The sequence below is a fragment of the Onychostoma macrolepis genome, chromosome 03 (assembly GCF_012432095.1).
Source record: "Onychostoma macrolepis isolate SWU-2019 chromosome 03, ASM1243209v1, whole genome shotgun sequence".
In the NCBI taxonomy this organism is placed as follows: Eukaryota; Metazoa; Chordata; class Actinopteri; order Cypriniformes; family Cyprinidae; genus Onychostoma; species Onychostoma macrolepis.
Window position 1 is genome coordinate 155,605 of NC_081157.1, and position 13,740 is coordinate 169,344.

The following is a 13,740-nucleotide window of genomic DNA, read 5'->3' on the forward strand; positions in this document are numbered from 1 at the left end:
TAAAATAAATGAAACAAATTCATAAATTAAATCTAAGATCTGCCTGTTTTAATAAAATACTATTTCATACGCAAAGTTCATTTGAGCTTAATATATAAATTACGATATTAAAAAAAAAAACAATGCTAACACATAATGTAATATAATGTGATGGAAACAGCGCTGAGCTTTGCTTCGAGCATTCGTTTTTGGCAAAACGAATCAAGCTCCGATACAGTGCTTTAATGTGAAATGTGTTGTTTTTTTTATACAAACTTCGAAGCTTCGGTGTTGAAGGTAACATGACTACTGCATTTGGATCCTACTCTCCCTCGCCTCACCATCATTACAAGGATTAAATAAGTATCATAGTAGTCCATACAACTCAAGGTTTGTCCAAGTCTTCTGAAGCTAATCGGTGATAATCATCCTTTCTGATAGAGAGTTACGTCTGATGTAAGTGCAGTACTGTAACGTCTTTCATTCAGCACCTTTATATATAAATATTTGTATGTGTGCTCAATATGTGAGTCTTTGTTTTGTTGGTAAAAGGTTTAATTCTAGAAGGACATCAGTCATCCTGATTTCAGGTGCAAATGTGCTCATTGTGACTGCTGGAATACTGATCGCTGCATCATAAAAACAGAAGTCAGTCTGTTTTCTCAAACTTTAGATGTAAATATACAATATAAATTGATTATACGTGTGTTGGGACGTTCGATATTTGCAATTGTAGGGACCGTCTCTAAAGTTACATACGACATTGGTATACACTTTTCTAACTTCTACAGTCAAGAAACCAACCGTAAAGTGTTCATGTAGGTGTCAACTATGGTTTTCTTTTGTGAACTATATGTACATCTTTTCTGTTAAATATCTTATTCAGGTCAGTACTAAATAAACAATAACATGCATTTTGTATGATCCCTCTTATTTTAGTAAAATAATTAACATTCTGCAATGTGTATGTAAACTTTTGAGTTCAACTGTATAGTGTTTGAACCCATACGGTACAGAAATAATAATATTTCCATGTGATTTACAGTTTAATTATAACTAACACCTACATGAACACTTTACAGTTGGTTTCTTGACTGTAGAAGTTAGAAAAGTGTTACCAATGTCGTATGTAACTTTAGAGATGGTCCCTAAATTTGTCAATATCGAACATCCAACATCAAGCCAACTTTGTTCCAGTAAAAGATTTTGAGGCAGGCGTGACTCTCTCTCTATTACAGATTAAAAGTGAGGAATAAAATATACGGTAGTAAGTGTAGAATTGCACTGTCTGTTTACTCGCATCATTCGGTGTATAAACAGTGAGTTATTGAGAAAAGCGTTTGGTTAATAGTAAATATTGACCTATTGTGCGTACCGTTGTGGCTCTTAACCGCTGTCAGCAGGGGATAATTGCTTCATTTGGGTTAAAAAAGAAGAATTATTTATTGTGCAAGGTTCCAAGAAGGTTGCACTGTCTGTTTGTACACGCACGAACTGATGGCTTTCCGTGCAGGCCATGGGAAATTCAAATGCAAAAGGAATTACGATTTCATTTGAGTTTTGGCAGGTTACATGCACGATGCAGCGAAAGTGAAAAAGCAGACGTGGTAATTAATATTTCTAATTAAATCTGACTCATAGCTCGTAAGGCATAGGAAATACAGTTGCAAATGGAGTTTGCTTTTTCATTTGAAATTTGGCAGTCACTGTGCATTCGTGAATGCACAATGCAAGATTTACAATTGTATTTGGATTATGTCACAATTTATGCATTGTAACGAGGACGCTGAGGCCGAGTTACAATCCATGTGCGGTGGTTTCTTAAAGGCAGTTGCAACAAACATATACGAGAAGGCAGGCAGAGGGTCAAAACCAAAGCAGTCCAATCGGTCAACATACAAAGGAGTAATCCAAAAGGAGAGAGTGAGCAGGCAGGCAGTAGGTCAAAGCAAAAACATCAGTCCGATCAGGCAACCAAAACAAAGGGGATAATCCAGGTAATCGATAATCAGGGAACCAGGCAATATATTTAGTAGTAGTTTATCAGTGGTCAAGTTGATGTACATATGGCAGAAATGTACGGTAAAAATCAGTTAGTCTTTGGAGTGTTACAAGCTGTTCGTGCATCGATAAGATCCCTGAAGTTGCAAAGACTAAAGTCTCAAAAACAAAGAGATATTTTGATAAAGACTCGATATAGACTCGTCCACGCACTCCTAAAACGGCTCATTCAAACACGCCCCCACATGTCTACGTCACAATGTGGAAATATTTGCATAATGCCATTCAAATGGTCACGCCAAGAAAGGCGGCGTGGTTTCAGTGACCGCAGTAGTATTGATGCAGTCACGTCAGGGAGACGCTGTGTGTTTCTGTGCGAAAGCAAAAGCACTTTATTTGGCCTTCCGGAAGTAGATGCAATTAGGAATCAGTGGTTAAGATTTGTTTACAACAGAACAGCACAACCCATATGTTCGAATTTGTGCAACGCATTTTATGGGCTATTTCTAAAAAAAAAAAAAGGGTCTATTCCACGGCTTTCCTCTGACAATCTGGCGCTTCTGATTCAGCGACTGCAAGTATGTTTTGTTATTTGTTCAAATATTTGCTATTGACTGTTCAGACGCGGAGTTTTGGGTGTAACGTGTCATGAAAAAACTGCTTTCTACTTGTCTAACTCAGGTTCGGATTCATTGAATGGCTACAGGATGTCCGGTCAGAACATTAGGTCTCACACCAGGAATGTACTTCAGGGTGATTTATTGTGCAAAGATGGGTGTGGTTCTGGAAATATAAAAGAGTACACAAATATTCATTAACAGATCTTTACAACAGTACTTAAATACTCATAAGTAACAGAATTGTAAATGATATATTATTGAACTTAATATAAATGTAATATAGATAAATACAAATCGAAGTTCTTTAAAATGATTGCACTACTGCAAGTGTGTGCCCGAACATGTTCCCTGAGATGCGTTGAGTCTATGCATTATAGCTTAATATGCAATATAACATTAAATACTCTAACAGACAAATAACACAGGAGAATTATAACGTTTGTCAACAGAATAATGTGCAAATATAATTAACAATGTAAACATTTAGGCGGAATGCTGCTATAGCGGTCATTAATCTCTCTCGTGAAATTATCATCCAATAAATTATGTAAATATACTTACGATTAGTTGTACGCACACATATATCCACACAATCCTTAAACGGGGCACTTCTAACCAATTTATCTTGAACTATAAACATCTACACATCCAGCCTCAATACGGTCTTGTTTTTTTACTCCGCGGAAAGTTTTGGAACAGTCCAACTCACGAACACAAGCGGGAGGGTTTGGAAGAGTACACTTTCGAGGGATGGCCTTTCTTACATGTCGTGTGTGTGTGTGAGGGGAACAGGGTCACATCACAGCGGAGTGTACAGCCCGTCAGAAATCATCTTAACCGCGGCTGTTTACAACAGGAAAAACTGAGCGCAACAACGAACTTTGTAACCTGTTGATGAAAACGTAATGTGATGCCGCCGTTTAAATGGACAAATTGCACACATTCGCTGGTCAAAACCCCCGAAACTGCATTTGAGTTTGACACAAAGTGTCAAAAAGTGAAATTTCTTCTTTGATTTATGATGGCTATCTGCTGATACACTTAATTTATTAACATTTAATCATATTATATGGTCACAGCATGGTTAATGTTTACATGCATGTATTTGCTAGCAAGCTAATTTTTGAATCTAGTAATTCTATACTCTCCGTTCGTATACATATATATTTAGGGAAGGGAAAAACTCTGGCACAATTAAAACTTTTCACTGCAACTGTACTTTTCACAATATTTTATTAATTTTTCATTGCTGGTTTATTTTAAGGAAAGTGTAGTGCATGGGAGAGAGTGACCAACCTTAGTGCACCTTCAAGAGACCAACGTCCCTGGTCCGCCGCACGGTTTTTGCCAGGTAGGCAGATACATGTTGGATATGCTAACGGTATGGCTTTACCCAGGTGAAAAACAAGTGCATTTCCATAATATACTTAAAGTGCTCTATTTTTGCACACTAATTTTGTACTTAATATACTAAAAATTATCCTTTAGTACTTCTTAAGATAAACTTAAGATCATCTAAGTGTGGCAAGGTGGAGGCGTCACACAACAGAAACAGTGGAGAGACGACTACGCCACCCTAGGACTTGCACCCAGGGAAATACTACGCACCCTCAGGTGCTACTCAAGGAAACACAGGTCCGATTCTACTGAATGAGCAAGAGACGTGACTTACAAAAATAAAACATTTATTTGACACAGAAATCATTAATCCTCAAACATGCTAGAGAATGGTCTCATCAACAGTTTACCAATTAAATACCCACAGGTTACAAAGACCATAGCAGCCGTATGAACAGCCGTAGATGAAACCGAATCAACCGTACACACAGGGTTATGAAACAACACCTAGCGCTCTCAGGCCGCACCTAAAATACAAATATAAAAACACAAATAGACATCCACTTTAAACAACCCCCCCTTCACAAGAAAGGAAACCCACAATAACAAGTTTCTTACCTCATTCGTAGACAACAGTAAGCTTTACGCTACCTGCGCTCATCACTTCGTACACACATCCCTAATAACAAACATTTAGAATACAAAACTGCAACTTTAAGGAACAGCAAATCAGGCAACTTACCAGGGGAAAGTGACAGGACATATAAACACCTGGACCTTTACGGCCCACAAGATGGGAACCCAGAGCAGAATGATCATGCCACACTTCAACTTGCTTCTTATGAAGCCTCTGGGCCTCCACTAAAACGCACCTCAATGATTGAGTCGCCAGGTGTAATCAATGACAAAAATGCCACTCAACGCCAGTGGGCGTGTCTTCCCAACTGACAGATGCAAAGATTAAAATGGAAATGGATTCTAATGAATCCACAAACCATAATAAAACTCATCCTGTCACATAAGTGTACTCAACTGTGCTATATTGAGACACCGTGAAGATGAACTAAAATGCACTTTTAACGTACTATCGGTCATGACGGTTTTAAAGATCAAAACTGTTTTTTGTACTTATGTGAATTCTGATTATTGGTGGTTGCATTGCAATGCCTCGTAAGGAGAGAATTAAGAAAAAGAAGGAGAGGGAGCGACAGCAGGCAGCCAAGAGTAGGAGCTCACTCACTTCATGGATCAGGCCAGTTTGTAGCAGGGAAGAAGAAAAGGAAGGAAGTAGTAATTCAGATTTAGAAGCGATAGATGATGTGCAAGAATTTTCTGGTGAACAAGATAGAGGAGCTACTGCAGGAGAGTTTCCACCAGAAGAAACAAGAGAAGAAAGCCAGCATAGAAGTGCTGCAAATAAAGAGGATGTAATTGCAAAACTAATGGTTTTGAATTGTCATACAGATCCTGTCCACATGCAGACATTTAATATTAATTATAGTGACAGATATATTGAAATGTGTGAGAAAGTCGGACCTTGCCAGCCGGATGGTCTTTCCTGAGGAGATGGTACACGGATCGCTCATGGTTAGAGTATTCACCCAAAAATGATGCCATGTACTGCTTTAGCTGTCGCATTTTTCTAAGAAAATAAAAATTCAAGAACAAAACAGCCTGGAAGACATAGAGGAGTGCCATTTGAAAAATTAAAGAGCATGCCAGCACAGAGGCCCATATGATGAGCATGGTGAGATGGAATATATACTCCAAAAAAGCTCTACAAGCAGCTTTTGATACATCAGATATTCAGGGGAAAGCAACACGAGAGAGAGAAAGACAAAGGGACAGGGAAATCCTAACACGTTTGATTGATATTACCTTGTATCTGCTTTTAGAGGAGATGAGTCAAGCTCAAGTGCCAACCAAGGCAACTTCATTGAACTTGTGAAAACATTGGCCCTGTATGATAGCGTAATGAAGGTGCATTTGGATGCCATCCAGGAAACACAAGCCTCCATGAAAAGTGTCCCTTCTCTCAAACAGGAGTCAGAATGACATAATAATGTCCTTAGGTACCTTCATTAGGAGGGAAATACAGAATGAAATCAAAGATGCTCAAATCTTCTCCATCCTTCTGGATGAGACCACAGATGTCTCTTACAAAGAGCAAGTATCCTTTGTAGTTCGCTACGTAAGCGACATGGAAATTAAGGAGCGTTTTCTCCAGGTCTGCACTGTTGAGTCCACAACAGGGAAAGAGTTGGAGAATGTTGTCATCTCTCTCCTTCGAGACAATGGACTTGATTTGAAGAACATCAGGGGTCAAGGATATGATGGGGCTTTAATCAAGCTGCTGACAGACATCAGTGAGTCAGACCCACCTGACACAGCTGCTGGTGATGCAAAGATGTACCAGAGGGCTATCGACTTTGAATTCCTTGTTTGCTTAGAAATCACCACCACAGTGTTCCAGGTAACTGGAGTCGCCGCTGATGCTCTGCAACAAAAAGATCTGGATCTCTCCACTGCCTGCACAGTAACAGACGGTGTGCCGGACACAGTAAAGAATCTGAGCTCTGGGGAGGAATTTAAAACCATATTCCAGAAAGCCACTGAAAAGGCAGACGATGCAGGTATCGACATTCCCACAGTACCTCCTGGCCATGGAAGAAAAAGGAAAGTGCGCACACGATATCTGCATAGTGCCACAGCTGCTCAAGACAGCCATACTTTACAAACTGTTGAGGAGTTCTGCCGAGCCGAGGTGTACTTCACGTTCCTGGATACAATCACAGAGGAACTCAGAAGAAGATTTAAAGTAGATGGGACGATGCCCACAGGGAAAATACTGCAGTCATTCCACAGCCTGACAGTTCATGACAGCTGGGTGGGCACACCAAACACAGAGGCTGTCCAAGCCATACACACACTGTGTGACTTTTATGGTGTTGAGTAGGAGCAGCAACTGAAGACAGAGCTGAAAGTGTTCCATACCAACTTCAAGTCAAGTGGCATGATGTTGCAAATTAGCTTAAAAGGGAATTGTATATAAATAATTCCAATTAATTATGATTAATTACAATTATTTATATCGGCTGACAGTAACAACTGTAGCAGAATGAAATTGCCATCAACTGATCTGTCCGTCCAGCGAACATTCAGTGTAAGTTCATATCAACTCTAAGAAAGGATATTTTCTTGGCCACAGAAAATACTTTCCTGAGTATAATACATTAGAGCATGTAGTAAGGATTGAAAATCGTAAAGGGACATTAATTTGCAAGGCAGAACCAGAAACTCATGTAATTTGTGCACAAGAGTTTTATTAACTAAACACTAACACAAACTAGTCTAACAAACATACAATCACTCATACATGGGGAAAGGGCAAATGAGAGTTGATGGATGAAACCATCAGGAAACCAGAGAATGAAGCTATGAAAAGAGTCAGATAACCACCTGAGTAAAACCATCCGATCGTTTCGTGTCTTAGGACATCAATGTACCGGTACCAAAGAAATCACCTGTGTCCTGTCTAAATGACTACTGTCCCATAGCACTGACTCCAATCATAATGAAGTGCTTTGAGAGGTTAGTCATGCACAACATCAAAACCAGCCTCCCCAACACACTCGATCCGCTCCAGTTTGCATACCGTCCGAACCGCTCTACGGACGATGCAATCTCCTCCACCCTCCACCTGGCTCTTACCCACCTAGAAAATAAAGACTCTTATGTTAGAATGCTGTTCATTGACTTCAGCTCAGCATTCAACACAATAATCCCACAACAGCTCATAAATAAACTAAACCTGCTGGGCCTTAACAATTCCCTCTGTAACTGGATCCTGGACTTTCTAACCAGAAGACCTCAGTCAGTCCGTGTCGGCCACAACACCTCGAGCACTACCACACTGAGCACAGGTGCCCCACAAGGCTGTGTGCTCAGCCCGCTGCTCTTCACACTGCTGACCCATGACTGCACTGCCAAGTCCAGCTCCAACCACATCATCAAGTTCACTGATGACACAACAATAGTATCGTGAAGGACTCCACACATCCCTCCCACAGTCTCTTCCAGCTCCTACCATCAGGAGGACGGTACCGGAGCATCAGAGCCCGCTCTGCCAGACTGCTCAATAGCTTTTTCCCCCAGGCTGTGAGAGCCCTGAACTCAAATCACCCGCCCCTCTCTGAACCCCCATACAAACCCCCTACCTCCTGTAACATGTAACGTGCAATTCGAAGTGTGCTACACACAGGTGAGTGGGCCTGTACAAACCACCTGCAGTAGCACACTCTCCTCCTCTATGCGCGCTAGACACTTTTCACACACACTGCTGTGTGTACACAAATCCCACAAAAACACTCAGTACTACACGTATGTTTACATGCTCATGCACTACAAATCATCCTGCACTGTTCCCCAGCCAGCTGCTGACTCACAATGTCTCTCTTTGCACATCCCCGATGCATCCGCCAGCCACGCGTCAAAGAGCGGGATCAGTCTCCAGCAGAGCAATGATTTATTTATGATTTAAGTGATAAACAGCGCAAGTCGCTTGATCCATTCAAATGTGACACAGAAATGTTATACAGTCGTGTGATATGAGAACATTAAAAGTTTTGTAGTGATGCTGGCTGAAAACAGCCACAATAATGAGGTATATTGGAAAACGCCAATACACTTGTCACCATCAGCACCATAGTAATTTAACTTGAATTTATTAACACTATACAAATAACCTCTGTGTTGGCAGAAATGTATTTATTATTAATGTTACTGTTATTACATATTGTGGAATATTTTAATTTTATAGAAGATGTTTTGTAGTTTCTTCATGTTTAGTTTTTTAACTACAAATTTTAGTTTATTATTACTTATTACTTATTTTAAAAACCACATAACTATGTTAATGAGGACCATGGTTTTACTTGTGACCACCATCCTACTAATACTAGTCAGCTAATGTCACGAATCCTGTCCATGCACTTCCGTTCACTCTCCACCAGAGGTCACCCGCTCATCACATGGACTCTTGCACTGCAGTACACTACCGTTGTGTTTCACCAGACTACAATTCCCATCATTCATTGCACTGACGACACGCGCACACAGCTCATGGCACTGATCACACACAGCTGTCACAGATTACACATTGCACTGATTACATGCCTTATATAAGCCTTGGACTTTCTCTGCCTCAGGGCCGAGTATTGTATGCATTATTGCTGCCCTACAGAGCCCCGTTAGTTTTCCTAGTCTTGCCTTGCCTTTGTCGGATTGTGTTTTCCCCTGCCTGGACTATCGCTGACGTTTTGGATTACCTCTCCTGTCTAGCTCCTTTGGATACTGTTCGCCAATCGTCGACCCACGCTTGTCTTTGTTTACTCTTTGTCTCGTCCATGTTATACCTGTTTGCCACTGTTCGACCCTGCCTGTTATGACCATGTCTCTGCTCAAAAGTCTGCATATGGATCCGCACGTCTCACGTCTCGTCAGCCCCGTAACAGCTAAACTCTGGATTATAAACAAGGACTTCTTTCTTTTTAGATGTCTAGTTCTAATGAATTTTAATTGAAGTAAAATGCTAATAAGGGCCTGATTAAAGATAAATATCAGTGTCTTATATAAATTAGGTGTTTATTATTTACAAATAATAAAGTTCTTAAACGGAGATTCACTCAAAAATGAAAATTGTCATCATTTACTCCACATCATGTCATTCTAAACCTGTATGAATTTCTTTCTTCCGTGGAACATAATTTGAGAAATTCAAGGATTTTTTGTCCATACAGTAGAAAGTAAATGGTTTGGTAACATTCTAAACAATCTTTTGTGTACAAGAGAAGAAAGTCATTCATTCAGGTTTGGAACGACATGAAGGTGAGGAAATGATCACCGAATTTATTAGCAGTAACTTTCCAGCAGTCCAGCTCAAAATCAATGCTTTTCAAGTGCTTTTATATATGACAAAAATGCATTATTAAGTTTGTTGCATTTGTCGTGAATTCAGTCATATCTATCATATCTAAACTTTTATCCTAATACTTTCATTATTATTAATAAAAAAAGTTTATAGCGCTGCTCTCTCTGGAGCAGGTTTAAATATTCAGATGTGACTGTGATTTCAATGGTTTAATAGACATGGTCTCATCGACATAGCAATAAGATTGAGAGTGTTTGAATCGAGATCGCAATCTTTTAACGAGTAATCCATATGAGCCTGTAGCCTATGTATTTTTGAATGTCATAATTTGTACCAGACCTCAAAAGTTGCCGGGGCGGCCCCCCCGCTTCCGCAATCCATGTGTATAATATGCTTAATTGGTTACATCCTAAATCAAGAAGACAATTTCTTATTATTGATTCATTATTATTATTATTATTATTGTCCTTGGTATTTGAAACAGTACTTGGTTCCAGACAGATCTTCTTATTCACTTAGACGTGTACAATTTTCCGTACTTTTTTATTCCGGACATAGGTCGTTTCAATATAAAGCTCCATTTTATTGGAATAATCTTCCTCAGTCTTTGATATCTGTTGCTTCCCTTTATTGTTTTAGGTCATCTTTATTTTCTTATCTCAAACTATTTTGTGTATGCTTTTAAGTTTTCTTGTTGATTCTGACATTGATTGTATTGTAATCCTGCTGTGGGTGTGAGGGACTGGTTGAGCATGTCTTCTGTTTAGCATATTTGTGTTTGTACATGTTTTGTATGATTGTTTTGTTTATGTTGTAATATTTTGTTTTTGTGTTTTTAGGACCCCCTTAAAAATGAGATGTCACATCTGAAGGGGCTATCCTTTCAATAAATTCAACATATTCATTAAAACATCAGTTTGAATAAGGAAAGGAATATATTTGTCGTAGTATCCTTTCAATGGTTAAAGTTGCCAGTCATTGCATGCTTTGCATGTGGTGCACTTTATATGTACCATTTTGATTTAGCTTTTTTAGAATTTGAAAGATAATAAAGCTATTGTTTGGTAAGTGAGATCTCTGATTGTAGTTTCTAACCCAAGAGTTGATCGTGCTTAAGTCTGTTGACACCAATAAAATTAGCTTAATGTGGCAATTTACTGATCTGAAGACATCAGCATAACGAATGAGGTGAAAAGAGGATCTATTGACATGAAATAAAGAGTCTTTTCAGCTCCTCTGATAACATTGATGAGCCATAGACTATCAATACCAATTAAACAAGGCATTCAGGATCATCAGATCATCTCACTTTAATCTGAGTGTTTGCTGTTAGAAACAGATTGTGACAGAATATGTGCTGAAAGCCTGTTCTGGTTCTGCCTGTTTTAGCATTTTTGCTCCCCCTACTGGTCATTTTGTATTAATGTTATTCGGTTTCTGCATTCAGAAGAATAGTGTGCGCAGTAGAGGTCTGCATTCCTGCGGCATTTTGAACGGGAGCGGGCGGTCTAACAATATCCCGTTCCCGACGTCTTTTCAGAACAACATATCTGCGCTTTATTCAAGCACCGGTACAGCCTGCACGGGACTGTTATGCACGCGCAGCACCCATGAAACAGTGCTTCGTTTTATTTGCGAGGTCTGTGCGCAGCATGTGTATAACGATGCTCAGAGCAGGCTGTAGCCTACCAGTGAATATACGGCCCACAGACAGAACAGGCAGGTTGTCGATGAGTGACAGAGCAGAATAAAGATGGAGCAAAGTGTGGATGCGCTCTCCTTGAAGAACGCTCAACTCGGTTTTGTTTATATTTTGCTTAGCCTATAATTTTAAATGACACATGTCCAATTTATTTATTTTTTTTTTTCTTCCGCGTCACTTTTCCTAGGCTAGCTACTGTGTTTACAGGAAGATGTTAAAATAATTTAGTATTTTGACAAGACGAATAAAATTATAATAGGCCATTTTTGTACAACCTACATTTTTTTTAATCTGCGACACTTGTTCCTGTTGTAAAGGTTAAACGAACTGTATCCTGACAAGACGAATAAAAATAAGGAATACAATTTTTGTACATTTTTATTTTCTCTGTGCCAATTTTTTTTTCCTACTGTGTTGGCAGCAAAATGTTAAACGAATTTCGTGTCTTAAGACACAAAATTCGTTTAACATTTTGCTGTCAATAAAAGACTCTTGACGACGAATAAAATAACAAATACAATTTTGTGCAGACTACACTTTTATTTGTTAGCCTATTTTTCTTTCTTTCAGTAGAGGAAATTTAAATGTGTGATTCTGGAAACAAGATCTAAATTTAGCGGGAACGGTCGGGTCGGGAAGAAAATTATTCAAAGCGGACAGCGGGTGAACAAAGAGTAAATATATCGCGGGAGCGGGCGGGTGCGGGATATAACCTCGCGGGAGCGGGCGGGAGCGGGACTTAAAAAACAGTCCCGCGCAGACCTCTAGTGCGCAGCACATGGTAGCGCATGTTTAGTTTGTCATGTCATTCCATCATATTAACAGCACTTAACGAGGCACTGCCGGTAAGTAAAGTTTGATTACTGTTGATCTGTACATGTAGATATGACCGCTTTCATTACACGCGATTGTGAAATACATGGTTCTGTTTATATTATAAGATCTTTGAACAGCTTAAGATGTTATTAAGCACTTATCCCTCAGTACATTTGTATTGTGTAAACATGATTATCTCATGAGAGCAGTCAGAAGTGACCCTGTAAAATGTTGCTTTAAACAGAATTTTACAGTTAAGGGATGTAGCGTGAGCTGTTTACCTCAGCAGACTCGACACAGAACGAACACGTGTGCCGCACTAGTCCTCAAGTGAAGCCATCGGATCTCGATCGCCCCCAGGTGGCTGGTCCCAGTATAGGTGATAAACCCCGCCCTCTCCATGTAATCTAATGGATGTGAGACAAACTAAATAATTAAATTTCACTTCAAATATGTTGTTTTCAAACATGGTTTCTGTCATTTGATGTAGTTTTTAATCACGCCTACGTAAGTTCAAGTGTTCGTTTTTTAAATAAGTTTGGTTTTAGTTAATTATGTGATGCTATAAAAAGAGGAGAGTGACGTGATGACTGACAGCTGAAACTGACCGCTTCTCTGAGTGAACTGAGGTGCAAATGGACTTTTTCGGGATCTTCAGGAAGAGATTGGAGTTGTATTTACCTTATTTCAACACAAGCTTCTTATATGGCAACTAGCAGACAAAAATGGGAGCAGTCAGGCTAATTTAAAAAAGAGTCAGGGGCGCGTGCTTGTGATCGACTCTATTGGGACGATGGCGGCTTCACTTTTCTTCAATGGAAGTGAGTGAAGGTGTGTCGTCCATCTTTTTTTACAGTCTATGAGAACAAAGGGAGCGCGTCATCACCGTGAGGCGAGAGCAGCGGTAGATAATCAAAAATATGCCAAGTACTGTATAAAATGGCAAAACATTTATAAAACAACAAACAAAATAGTGTAAAAAATTCACATTTAAGAAATAAATGAATCAAATTGAAGCACTCAAAGCACACACAAACTCTCACAATGTTGTGTCTTTTCTGATCCGCCACCAAATAATCTATCTGTGTAACCCACACACGAGGCTTCTGAGCATAAGATGGCTCTTCAGAATCAGTCTGAGCTTTATTCACCAGGTGTGCACAAACACACTTTGTTGTGGTTTTTCAGGAGCTCTTGGCACGCACGTGTATATACCTCTAAGAAAAAGATAATACCACCAAATTGATTAAATAAATGGACAAATATTTCACATAGAGGAACTATCAACCAATTTAAAATGCTATTCAAAGTTGCAAAATCCACAACATTCAAACCACCCTGATCAAGGCTTGCTC